Source organism: Carassius auratus, unplaced genomic scaffold, assembly GCF_003368295.1.
Source record: "Carassius auratus strain Wakin unplaced genomic scaffold, ASM336829v1 scaf_tig00008539, whole genome shotgun sequence".
NCBI classification, from domain to species: Eukaryota; Metazoa; Chordata; class Actinopteri; order Cypriniformes; family Cyprinidae; genus Carassius; species Carassius auratus.
This window is the reverse complement of record NW_020523950.1, coordinates 218033-236591: the sequence shown is the minus strand read 5'-3', so window position 1 is coordinate 236591 and position 18559 is coordinate 218033.

The window sequence follows — 18559 nt, the reverse complement described above, 5'->3', positions numbered from 1 at the left end:
AACATTACCTAAAGGTAGACTTAAGTATAGTTCACCAAACAATATTCAGCTATTCTGTTCTGTGGAAGACGTAAGGAGAAAAATAGTAGTGTGTAGTGACCGAAGCTGTAGTCTCAAAGAAAGAAAGAAAAATACTTCATAAATAACAATAAAACTAGTCCATATGATTTGTGCGGCAAATTCAGAGTCTTCTAAAATCATAAAGTCATTCGAATGGGGGGATATGGACTACTTTTATGGGGGTTTTATACTAATAAATAAATAAAACAAAATCACACATACTACTGAAAAGTTTAATTAAATAAAGGTGGTGCCATCTAGTAGACTGGAGTTAAATCAGGACTTCTTCCACTTCTTTCCCCAGAATGCTCTGAAGGTCATTTCTGTGAGTTTTTGACATATTTCATTTGTTGTTATAAGGATCAGTAGAGGTTAGTTCTATCTTGCTGCAGACAATCACGGAAGAGTGGAAAAACTCCCATAATTCAGCAGGAGTAAAGACGGTTGGTGGACGTTTATTAGTTTTTATGAGAAAATGACCCAAAGAGGTCAACATCACTTCGGTGTTCAATTTGAGAAGGAGCAAATTGTTTCACCAGAGAGAGCTTCGAACCTACAAACAGTCATGTCTCTGTCTGAAAAGAGGAGAGAAGGCAGATCTTTATTCCAATATTATTAGTGTTATGCATAAAGTCACCCTTGTGAAAAAGAAGTGCATTTATTTGTGTTGAATGTAAAGTTTTAATGTACAAAATAACTGCACTTGCTTGTAAGATGTAATTATTACTGCAATTTGTAATAATGTCAAATTACCTTAAATTATAAATTGTTTGCAAACTGTCTAATGGTGCCATCAGCTAATCAGTATTGTCCTAATATAATTTTCCACAGCTCAGCAGTCATTATTCACATGGGCAACCTGCTATTGAATTATATAATGATGTTAACATATACAGTAGATGTCTCCAGCCATATAAACATTCTTGGTATGAAAGTGTATTTAGGGCTCACAACAGCTTGGATAGCTGTTTAACTATGTTTTGCTGCTGCATAAATGCAGCCAAAGACAATTCTTATAGATGCAAGGGGAGGCAAAATGAATTAGAGACTAAATCAAATAGCAAGTGTTGAAGCATGCCTTTTTATTCAGAGTGATTTGTCTGGTCAGTCTTTAATCACCATGCCCACTGAATTTGACTGAAGAGAAACAGAACAGCATCACAGAAATATGATGCAAGAGACTGAAACTGAAAAACATAGGCCCCTGTTTTACTCAACCTGTTGGTGTATAAGTGTGTGTGGGAATCTATGTTTAATAGATCAAGTGGGTGTATTGTTTCTCTCCATTTTTTGAAATTATTTGAGTGCTATCAGACAGACCAAGAAGCAGGTTGGTGTTTTTCAACTAAAGTGCTTTGATTCAGATTTTCTGTTAGTTTTCCCAATATCAACAAGTAGGCATAGACCAGTACATTCTGTGGCTGTGTGAAAATGCATGTGGTGTGTGAGACTTCATTGATCTGAGCATTTCTCTACAGACTGGTTCCCATCTCTCAAACTGCAAACTCCAACAGGCTTGTTAGGACTCTTCTTCATTTAAAAAAAAATAAAGAGTATGATTTCCAAAAAATCATACTTTATGTGGCAAGGTTATTAGCGAGGGCATCATTGCCGCTGACTGCTGGACACAGTACTGCAGTTTTATTAATAAATAAGATGAATATTCTCGGGATGACAACACTTGACCTTAAAAATTCATTAATTTCATATAGAACAAGAGTTAAAAGTTTAAACTTGAGGCGATCAGCTAACCTTGAACATGCGTTTGGATGATAACCTTTGGAGTTTTCAGAAATCTGAAATTCATGAGATGGCAGAAATGATCCTGACATTTTCCTAAAGTTTAACAAGCTGACCTTCAGGTTCAGAAACCCCAGGAAAAACAAGCATGGGTTGATTTGAATGGATGCTTTTCAAATTTTCAGTGGAAAGCCTCAGGAGACACAGACACGCTATCAATAATAACTGGATGTCTGATGTCAGAGGTGATCGGTGGTCATTGTCTGAGGGTATTTTAAAAACAGTGTCTGAGGAAGTCATGTGACCTGTACAGTAAGACATGGAGAGGCATGTAGTGTGTCCGGCAGGCTAAGAATCAGATCAGAATCAGAATGAGCATTATTGCCAGGTATGTTTACACATACGAGGAATTTGTTTTGGTGATGCGTTTCCCCTGTGCATTTATAGACGGTAGTTGTCCGAATGATTCTCATTGCATCATTTGAGCTTGTGACCTTGAGATCTTTCATGTAACTTTTATTTGGTATCAACGTTTTAGCAGTCACACTTGTCTGCTATTCTGACTAGGGTGTTGGGCTTGAATAATATGCACTTCTGCAATATTTACTGCACTAGATAAGTCTGAGTTTATGCATCTGCCTTGGCATTTTGTTTAAATGATGTTCTGGTTATAGCAATAGCCTAGCTTGCATTTGACACAGCAATTTTCAAAATGTTGTATAGAAAACTTTATGGGTGTTTCTTGAACACTTTAAAACCTGTGGACATTAAACAAAAACATACTCTTATGAATGTCACGGTCCTCAGCTGGTGTGCCCTGGATGTCCACCAAAGGGCATACCTAGGTTTTTTGGTGAGCACATGGCATTTCATTGTTTTTCTTGGTGCCATATGCTTTCTGGTCTTTGTTAACCCTGCCCAACTTGTTATCCAGGTCGGGGACCCAGGTCGGGGACCTAGTAACATTGCCGGGTTCAACCCGGGATGAGTGCTGTGTGAACAAAAGCCAGATCTAATGCCGTGTCGAACGGGCAACTCTTTTACTGGCTGTTTTGAAGGAAGTCCTGGAGGACCTGACTGCAGTAGTCCTGAATAACCTGACTCAGGAGGTCCCTGAGCTCTCACTTCTGGATAGTCGGCCACAGAGCCCACTCTCCTTGTCTCGACCATGGAGTCTGCTACAGAGGTCCCTGATTTCACTGCTTCTGCCATCATCAGGAAGGTTGTCTTCGCCTATCACCACAGGGCTGTTCTGCAGGCATGGGCCAATTCTGAGTTTTTAGGCATCTAGATTTAGATGACTTGCTGAAGTTCAAACCGAGCATCATAATGGGCAAGAAAGGGGTGAGCGGCAGTTATGTGGACGAAATTATCTTGTTGATGTCAGAGGTCAGAGGAGAATGGGCAGACTGGTTAGAGATGATAGAAAGGCTCACCAAAATTGGACAATAGAAGATTGGAAAAATGTAGCCTGGTCTGATGAGTCTTGCATTCCGCTAATAAAGAACATGACTTGTCTCAACGGTTCAGGCTGCTGCTGGTGGTGTAATGGTGTGGGGGATATTTTCTTGGCACACTTTGGGCCCCTTAGTACCAATTGAGCATTGTTTAAATGCCACAGCCTATCTGAGTATTGTTGCTGACCATGTCCATCCTTTTATGACTACAGTGTATCCATCTTCTGATGACTACTTCCAGCAGGATAATGCACCATGTGAAATCATGTCAGAGTGGTTTCTTAAGCATGAGATTGAGATCACTTTACTCAATTAGCTTCCACAGTCACCAGATTGGGAGATTCGCAGCATGGATGTGCAGGCGAACAAATCTACAGCAACTGTGTGATGCTATGCTCATGTCAATTTGGACCAAAATCTCTGAGGAATGTTTCCAACACCTTGTTGAATCTATGTCACAAAGAATTAAGGCAGTTCTGAAGGCAAAAGGGGCACCAACCCGGTACTAGCAAGGTTACACCTAATAAAGTGGCCAGTGAGTGTATATATATATATATATATATATATAAAAAAAGATAAATTGTTTTGCTAGATAAGCAAAACAATTTTCTGTTCTGGAAATGAACTACTCCTTTAACATTTCAGTTACACTAACTTAGAATATACCTTTTGATGTCCATTCATGTTTATTTCGTACTATAGTAGTAAAGAGAAAGATATGACATTCCTCTTGCGAACTTGCGATCGCTCATGCTACTTAAAGAGCGCCAAAACGGTACTTATTGTTTTAATTTTGTTATGAATTTGGCAGAATTTCAAAACTGATACTTTATTAAGGTAACAGAGCACAAAGCTTATTGTGTTAATTAGACAGCAAGCTTGCTACAAATAATATGAAGTTCACGCATTAACAGAACAGAGACTAAACTCGATTATAAACAAGAACTGATAACTATATCGTTAAATGCCCACACAGCTGATAGCTTTACCTGTTGTAGTTTTTTCAAGTTGTGCATTAAATAGACACTGATTTTCTCCACTTTTAAATAGCATCTCTCCATCATTCTCAGTCTTCCTCATGCTGCCACAACTGGAGCTGCTTTAAACATTTGTGCCACCAACTCTGCTTTTGAGCAGAGATACTTTTTTTTTTCACTAAAACTTTGATGTGCATCGGATCACAAAACAAGCAGGAAAAAAGGATTACATGCAAATTTTTTAATCACTCGTAAATATTTCACACAAAAATATCACTCATGTAAATATTTTAATGACTGTTTTAGTTGCAGTCTGGATCTTTCAATTTCATGTAGTATACTGTACATGCATTTTTTATAATGCAGTGTCTGCCAAGATGGTTGGACTGACTGATTCTCTTCTGATTTAACTTTTAGAATGAGAGTGTTGGAAAGCTGATCGTGTCTCTCCAAACATTGATATATTTATTGCATATGAGATTAACTTAATCGAGGGAGAAATCTGATATTTTATGAATGAGATAATGAAGGACACTTTGGTTTAACTCCCCTGCTGCAAGTGTGGGTATATCCATCTGTCTGTAAATCATTGAGTTTACCCAACACACATCTGCGAGAGCCCTGCCTGGACACTAACGACAAACTGCAAAGAAGTAATACGGAATGCAAACACGTGTGCTACTTACCTAGATTTATTGTTTTTTCCATGCTATATTTCTTTTTTTTACTCTCTCCCACTCTGTCTGTCTTTCTAAGGATCTTGTTTGGGCTGCAGCCCTGTTCATTGATGAGTTTGGCTGGGGACAGACCGTGTATGTGTTAGAGAGATAATTATGGCGGTCATGTTAAGTAGGTCTGGAGCACAGTACAGCGGAAGTAGGTCACAACTATAGTCTGACAGCTCACTTAAGAGTCTTCATCTACACCCATCGAGAAGAGAAGAGAAGAGAAGAGAAGAGAAGAGAAGAGAAGAGAAGAGAAGAGAAGAGAAGAGAAGAGAAGAGAAGAGAAGGATTGGTAGGAAAGACTTGATGGATTTCGCTATGATAAAAAAAGTAACAGGAAGTTACATTAGTTACAGAAGGGATTCTTTCCAACAAAAGTGATAAACAATGAAAGGATCTGTTTACCAATGTGGAAATCAAAACACTGGGCAAATTGCTCCAATGGGGAAAAATGCTCAAGTGATTAAACTGTATTAAAGATGTAAAACTGTATTAAGGACAGCAGGATCCCCCATAGAGGCTACATTTATTTTTAGCCATACTGTATACTGGAAGAAGTGTGAGATACCTATTAAAACACTGCAGTCACTATTTTAATCCACATTGCTCTTATTACACACATTTCATGTTGTGGAAAGAAACAATTAAGGGCAAAGAATGGATTTTGTAACAACTTAACATTTTCAGTATTTATCAGAGCTCTGGTTTTAATTATCTAGAGAGATAATTGTTAATGATAAATCTGTGGTGATATCTGTACTGGCTACTTTATACAGGCCACCAGGGCACCATACAGATTTTATCAAATAATTTGTTGATTTTCTATCTTAGTATAGTGCTGGCTCAAGATAAAGTCTTAATTGTTGGTGGTCATAATATCCATGTTGATAATGAAATATATGCATTCTGAACTCTATTGCGGTCAGACAACATGTCAGGTCTTACACATTGTCATAATCATACTTCATATGTAAAGCTGTCACAAGGAATTGATGTTAATGGCCCTGAAATTCTGCAGCACAATGATCTTTATCTAGTCTTGTGTATACTCCGCATAGCCAAGGCTGCAAACTAAACTCCTTGTTACTAATATGGTAAAACCATCACTTCTGCAAAATGAAGGGCTGCTTTTTAAATAATAGTCTCAATTGCTCAGCAAATCCAATATCTAAGAAAAACTTGATGTTGTAACAGAAACTATGGACTCTCTTTTTTTCTAGCATTTTAGATATGTTTGCTCCTTAATGCTTAAAAAAGATTAAGGAAAACAGTCCGACACTGTGGTATAATGAGCCACTCGCACCTTAAAAAAAGCTGCCTGGAAAATGGAGTGCAGATGGAAGAAAACAAAATTAGCGGTATTTCATGTTGTATGGAGGCAAAGTACTTCTACAAATAGAAAAGCTCTAAAATCTGCTAGATCTGCTTGCTTTTAGAAGAAATCTAACTCAACCCTAGACATTTATTCAAAACAGTGGCTAAATTAATGAAAAATAAAGCATCAACAGGTGCAGACATTTCCAAACAGCACAGCAGTAATGGTTTTATGAGCTTCTTTACTTCCAAGATCAAGGCTGCTCTCATCAGAGTTACAAATGGCCTGCATCATGCATTCATGGTTGTATTTCTCTATTAGTGGTACTGGATCTTAAACTCTGGAACAATCTACCTAGCATTTTTTGGGAGGCAGACACACTCTATGAGTTTAAAGACCCATCTCTTTAAACTGGCATACACATAACACACTATCACATTTCTATAATTCAAATCCAGTAATGGATTGTTAGGCTGCATTAACTAGGTCCAGAGTAGTGTCTGGTCTTTGTAGGGCATGTAGAAGCAGTGCTTGGGTTGTGTAGGGTATGTAGGGGCAGTCCCTGGACTGTGTAGGACAGGGGTTCTCAACTCTTTTCCACGAAGACCACTTTCCTGCAGAGTTTACCTCTAACCTTGATCAAATTCACCAGCCGGTCAGTTTCTAGCTATCCTGAAGACCTTGATTAGCTTGTTCAGATGTGTTTGATAAGGGTTGGAACTAAACACTGCAGGAAAGTGGACCTTGAGGACAAGAGTTGAGAACCCCTGGTGTAGGGCAAGTAGGGGTCATTCCTAGTGCAGGTACAGCATTTTGGTGGCGGTGCCTGGACCAGATAGGGTGCAGTCATGAGCAGGTACAGTAGGTCATGTAGGGCCAGAGTATGCATGGCCTTCTCTGGTTTGTGTTTTATTCTTAATTGTGTGTTTATTACATTTGTACATTTTCAGTAAATACTTAACAATGCTTCTGATATTTATTGTTACTTAAATTATTTCAGTCCACATTTTATATTTTTTTGTATAAAGTCTTTATTAAAAGAGAAAAGACAAAAATAACAGACACTGACAACCAGCTCAAAGGTTGGAGTATTAAATCACCTGCAGATTAAATTGAGCAGAAAGACCTGAAGTTATTTGACTATAGACCACATTCATATTTTATAAGCAGCTAGGAAAGACCCACTCTTTAGTGTATGAGTGAACATGTGGCCATGGTGAAATAAAATGTGTTGCAGTGCTATGAAATATAAAAAGTTTCACCAATTTTGGGAAATACTGTAATAGAAATTTGAGAAAATATTAATGTCATACATGACATTTTAAGAAAAGAAAAACATATTTAATGGTTTCTTTTCTGCAGTTTTCATAGGAATGTAAATTCTGGCTTTGGATTGATCATTTTTGAATATGAGGCTCGTAAAATCTTGCCACGTTTGTTTACAACTACAACCACTCTGTTCAATGCTATGAAATGGCTTCTGAATAAATGCTTTTGCAGTAAACAGATAATGTAGTCCACCTCCACTGTAGAACGTCCCCACTATCTGACCTGGAATCAGAGGCCTCACTCACACAGACTTTTATGCTAATTTCATTTGGTAAAGGTCACAGCCTCCTACCACACACAACTTTGAAATTACAGAAATGAACATCCCTCTGAATTCCCACATGATCTGATTTATGGAGAGGCAGAGGCAGCCTGAAGTGAAGGGGTTATGTGACATTAAATGGGACGCATACCATTGGGTTTATTGCTACTGATACCATTTGAGCTCACAGCTGGTGTACGTGTGTAAGTTCACTATAAATTGAATCCACCCAGGCCACAGTTTTACAGCTGTGTAACTGTGGTTTCCTTCAGGAAGCCGGTAACCAAATTTGGCTCTTAGGTAAACGTACAACTTGTCAATTTCCATATAAATGTTTTTCTGTCTATAATTTGTTCTGGTAGATTCTGTTTATATCTGACCACACAATCAGAGTCAGACTTTAAATATCAGATATAAATTTTATAATAGTTTTGAGATCTAGGGCTAAATTGATTTTTAGCCGCATACAAATCATGCAGAGAACATCCAGAAATTGAAAATGTAGGCTGCATTTTAAAATTGTGAATTTTTGAACATGCCTTTTTTTGTTCATATTCCTCTCGGTGTCGTGCATCTGGAGATTTTCTTCAGAGATAGTTCTGCAAGTGAATGTGTAGATCTAGACAGAATCTATAGACTTTTTAATTTTTACATTTTGATGCTAATTTTTAATGAAAATATGTGAAATGATGTGTAATAGATTAAAAGATAGAAAAATGTGTTAAACTCTAATTGTTAGCTGTAGGCATCATCAGTTAAGTGTAAATTAGGCCCTAAGCGACTGCTAATGTGTAATCAATTTGACTTTTTGATATGAATGTCGGTGATGAAACCAGCTTTAGGACCTTATGTTATGTGATATCCATATACACTCTTTTATTCCATAGTTAGTCGATGAAAACATGCTCTAGATGGACATCTCTTGTGGTGTGTCTTAGTGTCAATTTAGAAACTGTTTAACTGTTTAAGTTTATATGTTGAACACACAAACATACGTTATCATATACATAAACAAATGTTAAATTAATATAACACAATGTACACACAATCATTGTCAAAGGTTAATAAACATCCAATATGCTAGTAATATACATGCTAATGGGCAACTCGCTAATAGTAAGAATGGATCTGTAAACTAAAGTGTAACCAGAGCTTGATGCCATGCCAAATAAATAAAGAAAGAAAGAAACAAACAAACAAAACTGTTTAGAGCATGTTTATTATAAATGAGCACCAGTTAAGCTGCAATACCAAACAGGACCACAGGGAGACACCAAATGACCACTAAACTTGCTGCCTTAACCTGACTGTACATGCTACTATACAGATCCATTCAGAATAGTTAAAAAACTGACCAGCGCATAATCTAAAACACCTTCAGCCAGCATTCAGTATAAAACACCCAGACACTGATGCTTTAACTCAGTGGAGCGTGCAGACGTGCTGATAATTGCCACAGTTGCCCTTGTGTAATTTGTCCAGAGCAATTTAACCATCACAGGAAAAACAGATTCAGAGATGCCAGTTTCCATCAACAATTATTAAATATTTAAGAGCTACCCAATCAGAGAGAGCATGAGTGAAATAGAGAGGTTAGGCACTGTGAAGGTGTAGGGAGGAAAAGGGAAAATAAAAAAAAAACAGACGGCAGAGTAATCATAGTCATTCATTACATCAGGGTCAGGAAGACTTTATCTTTGTGTTAGATCCATGTAATGTTTCAGGTCAGTGATTCAGGTCCATACATTTCTCCAGCGTCCTGCAGGGCTGAAAGTGCACAACTCATCTGTGATCAGATTAATGAATCCAATAAATGAATAATTGAACATCGGATGAATTTGGCACGATTCATTCTCCATGTCATTGTGTCCACGTCTGTAATTCTGCTGTCCGAATCCTGTTTACTTGAATAGCTAGATTCTTCTTTTCAGACTCCCAATGGGGTAACACAGACGTCAGCTATAAGCAAGACCCTCAAGTTATTGTATTCTGAGAGAGAGAAGGACAGAGAGATGTATAAGGACAGGATAAATCTGTCAAAACCCAGTAACTGACACAGTGCCCTGCAGTCATGAGTCTGTTCTGTTAGCTGTGCAATAACTAGACTATAAGCAGAGGTCAGACCGCAGGCGGATATGGATCGGGATTGGCAGTGCTTTTCAAGATTGTAGAAGCACAGATTTTACTGTGCATTGATCTATTTTTGTTTTTGTGTCTGCAGTGTTGCTCTGAAAAATTGCACCTCAAACTAACGCTAAGCAATGAAAATAATTTAGTGAACTCAGATATGAATGTTTGTATAGTTAGTACTAAAGACAGCAGCAATCATATGAACATCAAACTAAGTGCTTCACGATGGACATTAATTGTGTATGTATCTCCTAGCACTTTGCTTATGCTAGAGTTTTTCATTTTTGAACAGTCAATCATGTATATCACTGCGCACGTTTATATTTTCCATTGTTATATCAATTTTGTTTAAAGTTAAACTACTTTTGTTGTTTTTGTATTAACAATTATTTTTTAAATGTGTTTTTTTTTTGTTCATTGTTGTTTTAGTAATTCTAGTACTTCAACTTAAAAATGTTGCCTTGTTAACTCCCTGAAGTAAAGTGTAATAAGTTTAAGTTTATTTTTTTTCTATTCTATTGTAATTTACTCACCCTCAGGCTATCCAAGATTAGGATATGTTTTTATAGAAACATTTGGAGAAATGTAGAATTACATCTCTTGCTCACCAATGGAACCTCTGCATCTGATAAAACATCACAAAATCTTATGAAGCAAAAAGCTGGATATTTTGTAATAAGCAAATTCATCATTAATAGGTTTTAACTTCAAACCACTGGTTCCAGGTAAAATACCTCTATCCTCTATCCATGTTTCTTTCAAATGTCTCATCTGAATCATGAGAGAAATATGCACAGATCAAGCAAATAATGATGGTCGTGTTGATTAATTGTAGATTATTGTGACAATCTTCTATCTAAAATTTTAGAAATAGTTGCGTTCTATCAATTAAATAGCTTTCTAGAAAAACATAACATTTTAGAAATCTACCAGTTCGTTTTAGGAAACACCACTCAGTGGAGAAGTTTTTAATGATTGTTGCTTATTGTTGATGCTGGAAATATACTTAACGGTCATGTGTGGTGTGTCTCAAGGCTCCATCCTTACTCCTATTTTATTTTCTCTTTATATGATTCCCTTTGGGAAATATTTTTAAGAAATGTAATATTGATTTTCACTGCTATGCTGATGATGTAAAAGGGTATTTGCCTCTGTCACATAAAAATGGTTTAGAACACCTTATGGCCTGTCTTTCAGATCTTAAAAATTGTTGGTTTATAATTTCTTTCCATCTAAATTAAAATAAGACAGATATTATAGTTTTCGGTTCTTGTGGAGTCGGAGTACAACACAGACAGATTTTGGCTCTTTGCCACCTTACTTTAAAACATTTGTTTTAAACTTAGGTGTATATAATGACACTTCTTTAAGTATGTTGTAAAGTCAAGTATATTTCACTTACATTATCTAGTGAAGATGAAATCATGTTTGATGTTTAAAGTCCTTGAAATTGCGATCCATGATATCATCAAGATCTGACTATTGCATATTGTATGTATTGTATTAAGAGAATAAGTTAGTCAGGTATTAGAAATGTGAACATATTTCTCCTATCTTTGTCTCCCTGCATTGGCCTCTAGTTTATTACAGGATCGATTGTAATTTTTTATTATTGGTGTATAAATTCTCGCATGGACTCACATCTGCCTATCTCTCAGATCTCCTAATTGAATATCAGGCTGGACAAACTTTGAGATCAGCGGCCCGGAAGTTACTCAAATTTGGAAAGACACATCTGAGTCAAAAACGAGATTGTGCCTTTGCTGTAGCAGCACCTAAAACTTTGGAACAGTCTGCCTAAACATATTAGAGATACTGCTATACTGTTAAAGTACAACTTTTCCCAATAGCTTTTAATCAGTGATAATTTTATTATACGTGTTGCCTGTGTGATGCTTGTTTTTCTGTGTAACATTGAAATGCACATTGGTCAACATGTGTTATTTTAACAGTGCTCTATAAATAAAGTTGCCGTTGTAATCAGCTGTTTAAACTCAAATTCTGATGGCACCCATTCACTGCAGATGATCCAAATTAATCGACACCTTGGCTGGCCTGTTGGTGAGTACATTTTTAGCAAATTTTCAATTTGGGGTGACTGGTCCTTTAACATTTATTTTATTTAAATGAACATAAAAATACATCCAAAATATTTACTTAGTCAACGATAACAACACTGCATCATAGAGACGTCAAATTTGTCCAGGCCGGACAAAATGCAGTGATTGAAATCCCCATGTCCAATAAACAGTCAGACTCTTTTTCTAAAGCAAATAGTGTTCATGCTGATTTTATAGAATATCAGTTAAGAACTGCATCTGGCAGGACCCAAAATGACATGTTTAGAGCATCTCATTCAATAAGGATTGATCTTTTCTCCATTAAAATCGGATTATGCAACAGACAAAGACCCCCCCCCACCCCCCCTCCCCCATGGAGGCAATACGCTCAATATGCTGAATAAACTGCTTATCACTTAAAATGACAGCCTGGCTTCAAGACATTTTCATTGTGCAGGGAGCTATATTTGGAATTTACTATGGAAAAAAAAAAGTAATTTTATGACAGGCAATCATTCATTTATGGCACTATCCACTAATTTCTTTGGTTACTGACTGCAATATAAATTTGAAAGCATTTCAGTGACTTCACAGAAACTACATGGCATTCATGATCCAGATTGAGAGTTCTTGACCATTACACGTCCATAATTGGAATCATCACAGGGGGCTTGTTTCTACTCCATGCTTATCATCAACCAACAGGTGATTTTGAGACCTGATGGACATCATCCTGATGCCTTAATTTCTGCTTGTTCTTCTGGGGAGGTTTTCATTGAAAGGAAATGTGGCTTTAATCCAGTGACTGAGCAGAATGAGACGAGAACAATCAGTCTGGATGACTACTGTGACTCTCAGCAGCTGTACGATCATTTGATGGATTGAAACGCTGAGACATCAGTGTCAGAATGAAAATACATAATCTTTCAGAGTTAATCATATAAATAATTTATCATTCTGGTGAAGACACTGAATGATCCGAGGGGCCCTCTGCTCAAGAGGGGTGTGGATTTAAAGTGGATACAAAAGGGAAAAACAAGGTTTAAAGTGACAGTGACAATTAAGCATCCTCCTCTTAATCACTGACAGAGAATATATGCCCAAGAATATTCCGATATGAATCAAAATTTGATCATAATTTTTATTATGTTAGCATCATTTAAACATAAACTTGCTTAATAAAGTCAAATCCTACTCATTAAGATGTTATAGCTTTTATTAATAATTTACATTCTTTTAGTACATTAGATTAAACTAAAATGCAAAAATGAAAATGAGAAATGCTACCTTGGCTACAATCAGGAATTAAATACGTTTATTTCAGTTAATGTTGTATTTCATTTAACAAAAACTATAATAAAACTAAAAACAAGAAACTTAAAACAAGAAAAATTATCTGCCAATGGAGTAAGAGGAATAAACTTATTAGAAGGGAAAATAAGATGTTTTTCACCTCATTGGTTGACATTCTTATTCTTGTTTTAAACAAAAACTTAATTTTGATACACTTAATTGTGATACATTTATCAGAATTAATATCTTCTCTTGAAAATTCTCAAGAAAATGTATATTGATTCAAGAATTTTAGATACTTGTACTGGAAAGCAATACAAAATACTGAGTAAGAAAATAATTTTTACAAATGTATCAGTTTCTAGAAACATGAATATGATAGCTATCCTATAGGTCTGTATTATTCATATTATTGAGTCACGTATAAATCTTATTCAGAATATCCATTATAAATGATATAGAAATGATTATTTACTGTATATATGTCCAAATATTAGATATAGAGAGATATTGTAGATTGGTTAGAGATAAGATAATTAGAGCTAGATAGTTTTTGAACACAAATCTCCTAGTTTATTTGGATTACACTGAATAAAGATATATAGGAATATTCCAATAGCATATTTTTCAGAATAAAGGCTTAACCAGAGTTAAGCCTTATTTGAAAAAAAAGAAAAAAAAAAAGAAAATTGCATGTAGACGTGGTTATTTCTGATCATCCTATATCACTGACTGACTTGGTAGGCTGTGACTAGCCCAGATAAAATAATAAATAAATAAATAAATGTTTAATATAGAGACTAGGATATGAGTCAAAATCAAAACATTTTCAAAAAACAAATCAACAAATATCAAGGAAGGGATATATTTAAGTTTTTTATTACCCTTTTTTAGGCCTGCACAAATAAAATGAGCACTGTGCATGTCACTCCCCTGGACTCTCTGTGTGTGTTTTCCTCCCCATGTGTTCCCCTGTGATTGTATGATTAAGTTCAGGTGTATCCCATTTATTACCCCTTGTTAAGTCGTGTATTTAAAGTGTTGTCCATTCCTTTGTTCCCTGTCTGTTATTGTAACATCGATGATACCTGTGTGTTCTTCCCTGCCCTTTGTTACCCCCTGTTTGAATCTGTGCTCCTTTGCTCCTACACAGTAGTCACCGTGATAGTGAACAGGGTAGGGAAATGTCTATGGTGACATATTAAACTGTAAAGTGACATAATTTGCAGTTCACATACAGGTTTTCACAACTAATTTCAGATTTTCAGAACAAATTTCAGAACATCACATTTCATCCTTTTAAGAAAAGCATATACATTATTATATTAATTTCAAACAAATAGGCTAAATATACTGATATTTGTGACTATCTAAATTTTTTGCTATGTAAAAAGAAGTAAATCAGCATACAGGCTTATTGAAAAGGCAAATTCATTCTTTGCCACTGATTTTTGAAATGGCAGAACTATAGGTTTCCCCGGCAACAGCTAAACAAAAAGCATTATAGATAAGAGTACATGAAAATGCCATCAAAACTTTTCTAAGGACAGTCGGTTCCCTTTAGAGACTCATATAAAAACAACTGTGCCACGCTTTGACTTCAAAATGTACAGCTCTCTTGTCTATAATTCTGTGTTGTATAGAGCCTCTCATATGTATGAAATGAAAACATAACCTTAATCATCACATTAAGCAAAAATTAAGCAAATCTTTCTTTCCGTCCTCCAATGTAAGACCTCTTGAAATTATAATTCTAAATTAATTATTATAATTATAATAGCTAATTAAGACTTTCCTTATTCCATTTAAGGTATCTAAGACTTTTATGGTCTTCACTTTGATATCACTAAATTGAAGGCTTTTTAAGGACACAAAGGATCCGTGTTTCTATGATGGCCCATTGGGCAGGGTGGTGATACATTTTGGTAGCCCGACTGGAAGACAAAATAGCCCTGGGATGCCGGCGTTAGCGATTTTGTTCTGCATGTCCATTGTTTTTCACTGATGGAGCACTGCTGGAAGTGTGTGATACGGTGCACATGGTGCCTCATCGATGCTACCATAAATTCTTGTCACCAGCACCTGGTAATATGAACCCAATTTCGAGGCCAGAGGTAGGAGCTAAATCATTACGCCACAACCAAAATGATCACCGCCAGGTCTCATGCCAAGAAATAAATGATCTGTTCTGTCATTCTCTTTTCCCTTTGAAGAAAATGCGTCTTTTGTTATCACGACCTTCACGTCCTAAGACACTCTCTTTATCTTAAGTTCATACTGGGGAGTAAAAGGAGGAAGGAGTCCTGCTTAGTTATTCCTAATCAAACAAGTACATTTCACAGTGATGTCTTTTGAACTTCATCCCTTTTTAGTATGTACAGCATACCACTCTATCACTGGGTTAAGCAACAAAAGGATCATGGAGGATCTTGATAAAAAATGTTAAGCTCCTAGATGTATCAAGAGAGGAGAGGAGTGAAGGGTTGGAGAGAGTGTGAAAAGAGACGTGAAGGAGGAGGTGAAGATGAAGAGCTCTTTGAGTTGGTGAAGACAGAGTTATATACAAGAGATTTGATTATTCAATATTATTCTGAAGTAATCTAAAAAAAAATAAAACCCGTGGCCATTGAGAAAAGAATGTAATGAAGGAAAGTGAACTGTTTAATAGGAGGCAAACAACTTTCCAAATGGCATTTTCCCAGTGGGATCCCATTATTGCATAGGACAACCTCTCTTAAAGCTAATTTCTACTGAACAAAAACAGCTATAATTATAAAAGAGCAGAACTCGGTCCTCATTTACTTTTTACTCAGAAAGTAAAGTGTGTTTTTTCCCAAGCGATTTATTTCAGAACTGACTGCTCCATTAAACTAGTCACAGATTTCGTGGCTTCCACTGAACGACAGTGATTTCATTTGCTGACTTCATTTTGCTGGACACTTTTTAAGAATAATCATATTCCACATTTCATTGTAGATGACCAAAAACAGATATGACTATATTGTAAGTACAACATTTGCATAAATATTTGGTTTGTTTTTACTGAAGCAGATTGCAACTGTCGTCTCTTAAAAAACAAACGACTGAAGACAAACCTGAAATAGTTCTTTAAAACCACTATACTTCACAGAGTAACATTTAATGTAGAATATATATATATATATATATATATATATATATATATATATATATATATATATATATATATATATATATATATATATATATATATATATATATATATACTGTATATATCTCAAAAGACTAAATCCCCCTTAATCTTCTTTTGGATAAAAGAAGGACTTACTTTAATACGATTTTCAGTCATGCTGGGCCTCAGATCTGCTTTAAGAAGACAGGCAACACAATTAAAGCAAAGTCATTATTTTCTTAATTAAAATGAAGAAATTCATCCTTTTCTTAATTAAGAGAAGAGAAGAGATATTTTTCATTATGTAAAGTTCCTGCATTGATCCAGTTCTATATTCTCATAATGTTCCATCTCTGTAATGTAAAACACTCTTGTATGCCAATTACTATAATCGTGTTGGGCTCATTTACAGTACAATAGTTCCATATCCTCTGCCTCGCTTCCTCTGATGCCCAAGTCTTTTTCCTCTCTGATGGGCCTCTTATTGAGAGAGGGTTGCTTGGAAAAGTTGTGCGTCACCAGCAGATCTGGTTTCATCTAAAAACAGAAGAGTGTTAAAAGGTTTCTATCACTTTAAAATTTGAGCTACAACATGCAGCGCCACGTCTATGCTGATAGTGAAGCAACGTGACAAATTAGAACGTTCCCGCTATAATCGCTGTCCATAACTAATGCTAGTACGCAAAGTGGGTTCTGCTGCACAATTTCACGCAACTGCATGCTTGAGCTAAACAGTTTAGCTTGAGCTCACTGTCTGTGTGCGAGAGTCTTTTGAAGGGTTCCATTTCAATTAAAGATCGCTTACTGTGTTGATGGGTGCTAAAATATATGGCCATTGCATATATAATCAATTACCATTGCAATTAAAATGGAGTCATAAAAAAAGGAAAGAAAAAACTTTAAAGAAGAAGAAGAAGAAAATGATGCCCCAGGCTATTATAAATCATTCTTCAGGAACTAGTTTAGGTTATTTTGGGAAACAAATGAACCTCTTTTAAATATTATCTTTATTATATTACTACTAGGAGTTTTGAAAAGTCCCCACTTGCTTGTAAAACAAGTAAAGTGAATTAAAAAATAAATATCTGAGGTCAACTTAGAGAACTGCTCAAGATAACTTTTTGTTGTTATCATTAGAAGATGAATCACCCAGAAATTGATTTGTAGGGTGTTCCATTTCTCCATTCAACAGTTTCACATCTAAGCATGATCATTATACAACATTCACAAAGAACATCACATCAGTGACTGATAGCACAGCAACTTCCTGAAGCAGATGACTAGTCAAGAGGTGCCTTAACTCTCAGAGCTACATTTATACATCGACTTGATAAAATAATATAAAGTCATCCTTCAAATCAAACACATTCATCCCTGATCAGTAGCCCTGGGAATCACTCTGATTGTAGCCCCTGTCAGTCTTCACAAAACTAGAATTAAAACACAAAAACATGAGATATGAGTTATGGAATATTAATAACCCCCATTTGCAGCACTCTGATCTTTCAGATGCTAATTACAGATTAGCAACTGAACACAGGGCTTGAGTGTAATATCACCCCACCTGGCAGATGAGTATAAACTCACCTCTGCTGGATCTGTTCTATGTTTTATTCTATATTAGTATTATGAGTTTGAGCCATTAGTCAGTCTCATATTAACTACTAATCCCTGATTAAAAAAAAAAAAAAAAAAAATTGGACAAATGCTTTTGACATGTAAAATATAGATAATGGATCTATGGATGTATAAGCATAGAATGGTTAGCTAGTTAGAACTGATTGAATTGTGGTTATAGGGTGGCTCAGGATCGGTATAAAACTGTTTTTTTTGCTTTTCCTTTAAAATATTGCCACAGTAAAAGGACACAATAGAGATCAGAAGTGGAGAAGAGTAGAGATAAATATACCAGAAGATGTTGGGTACATAGATGCATGTGAATAACGAAAACACAATAGCATTTACACCTTCATGGGATGTGGTCAGAATCCATCCAGACTACCTACGAATGTGGATGAGAGATCCGATCACAATCCAATTCACATGGATAATATGATCCT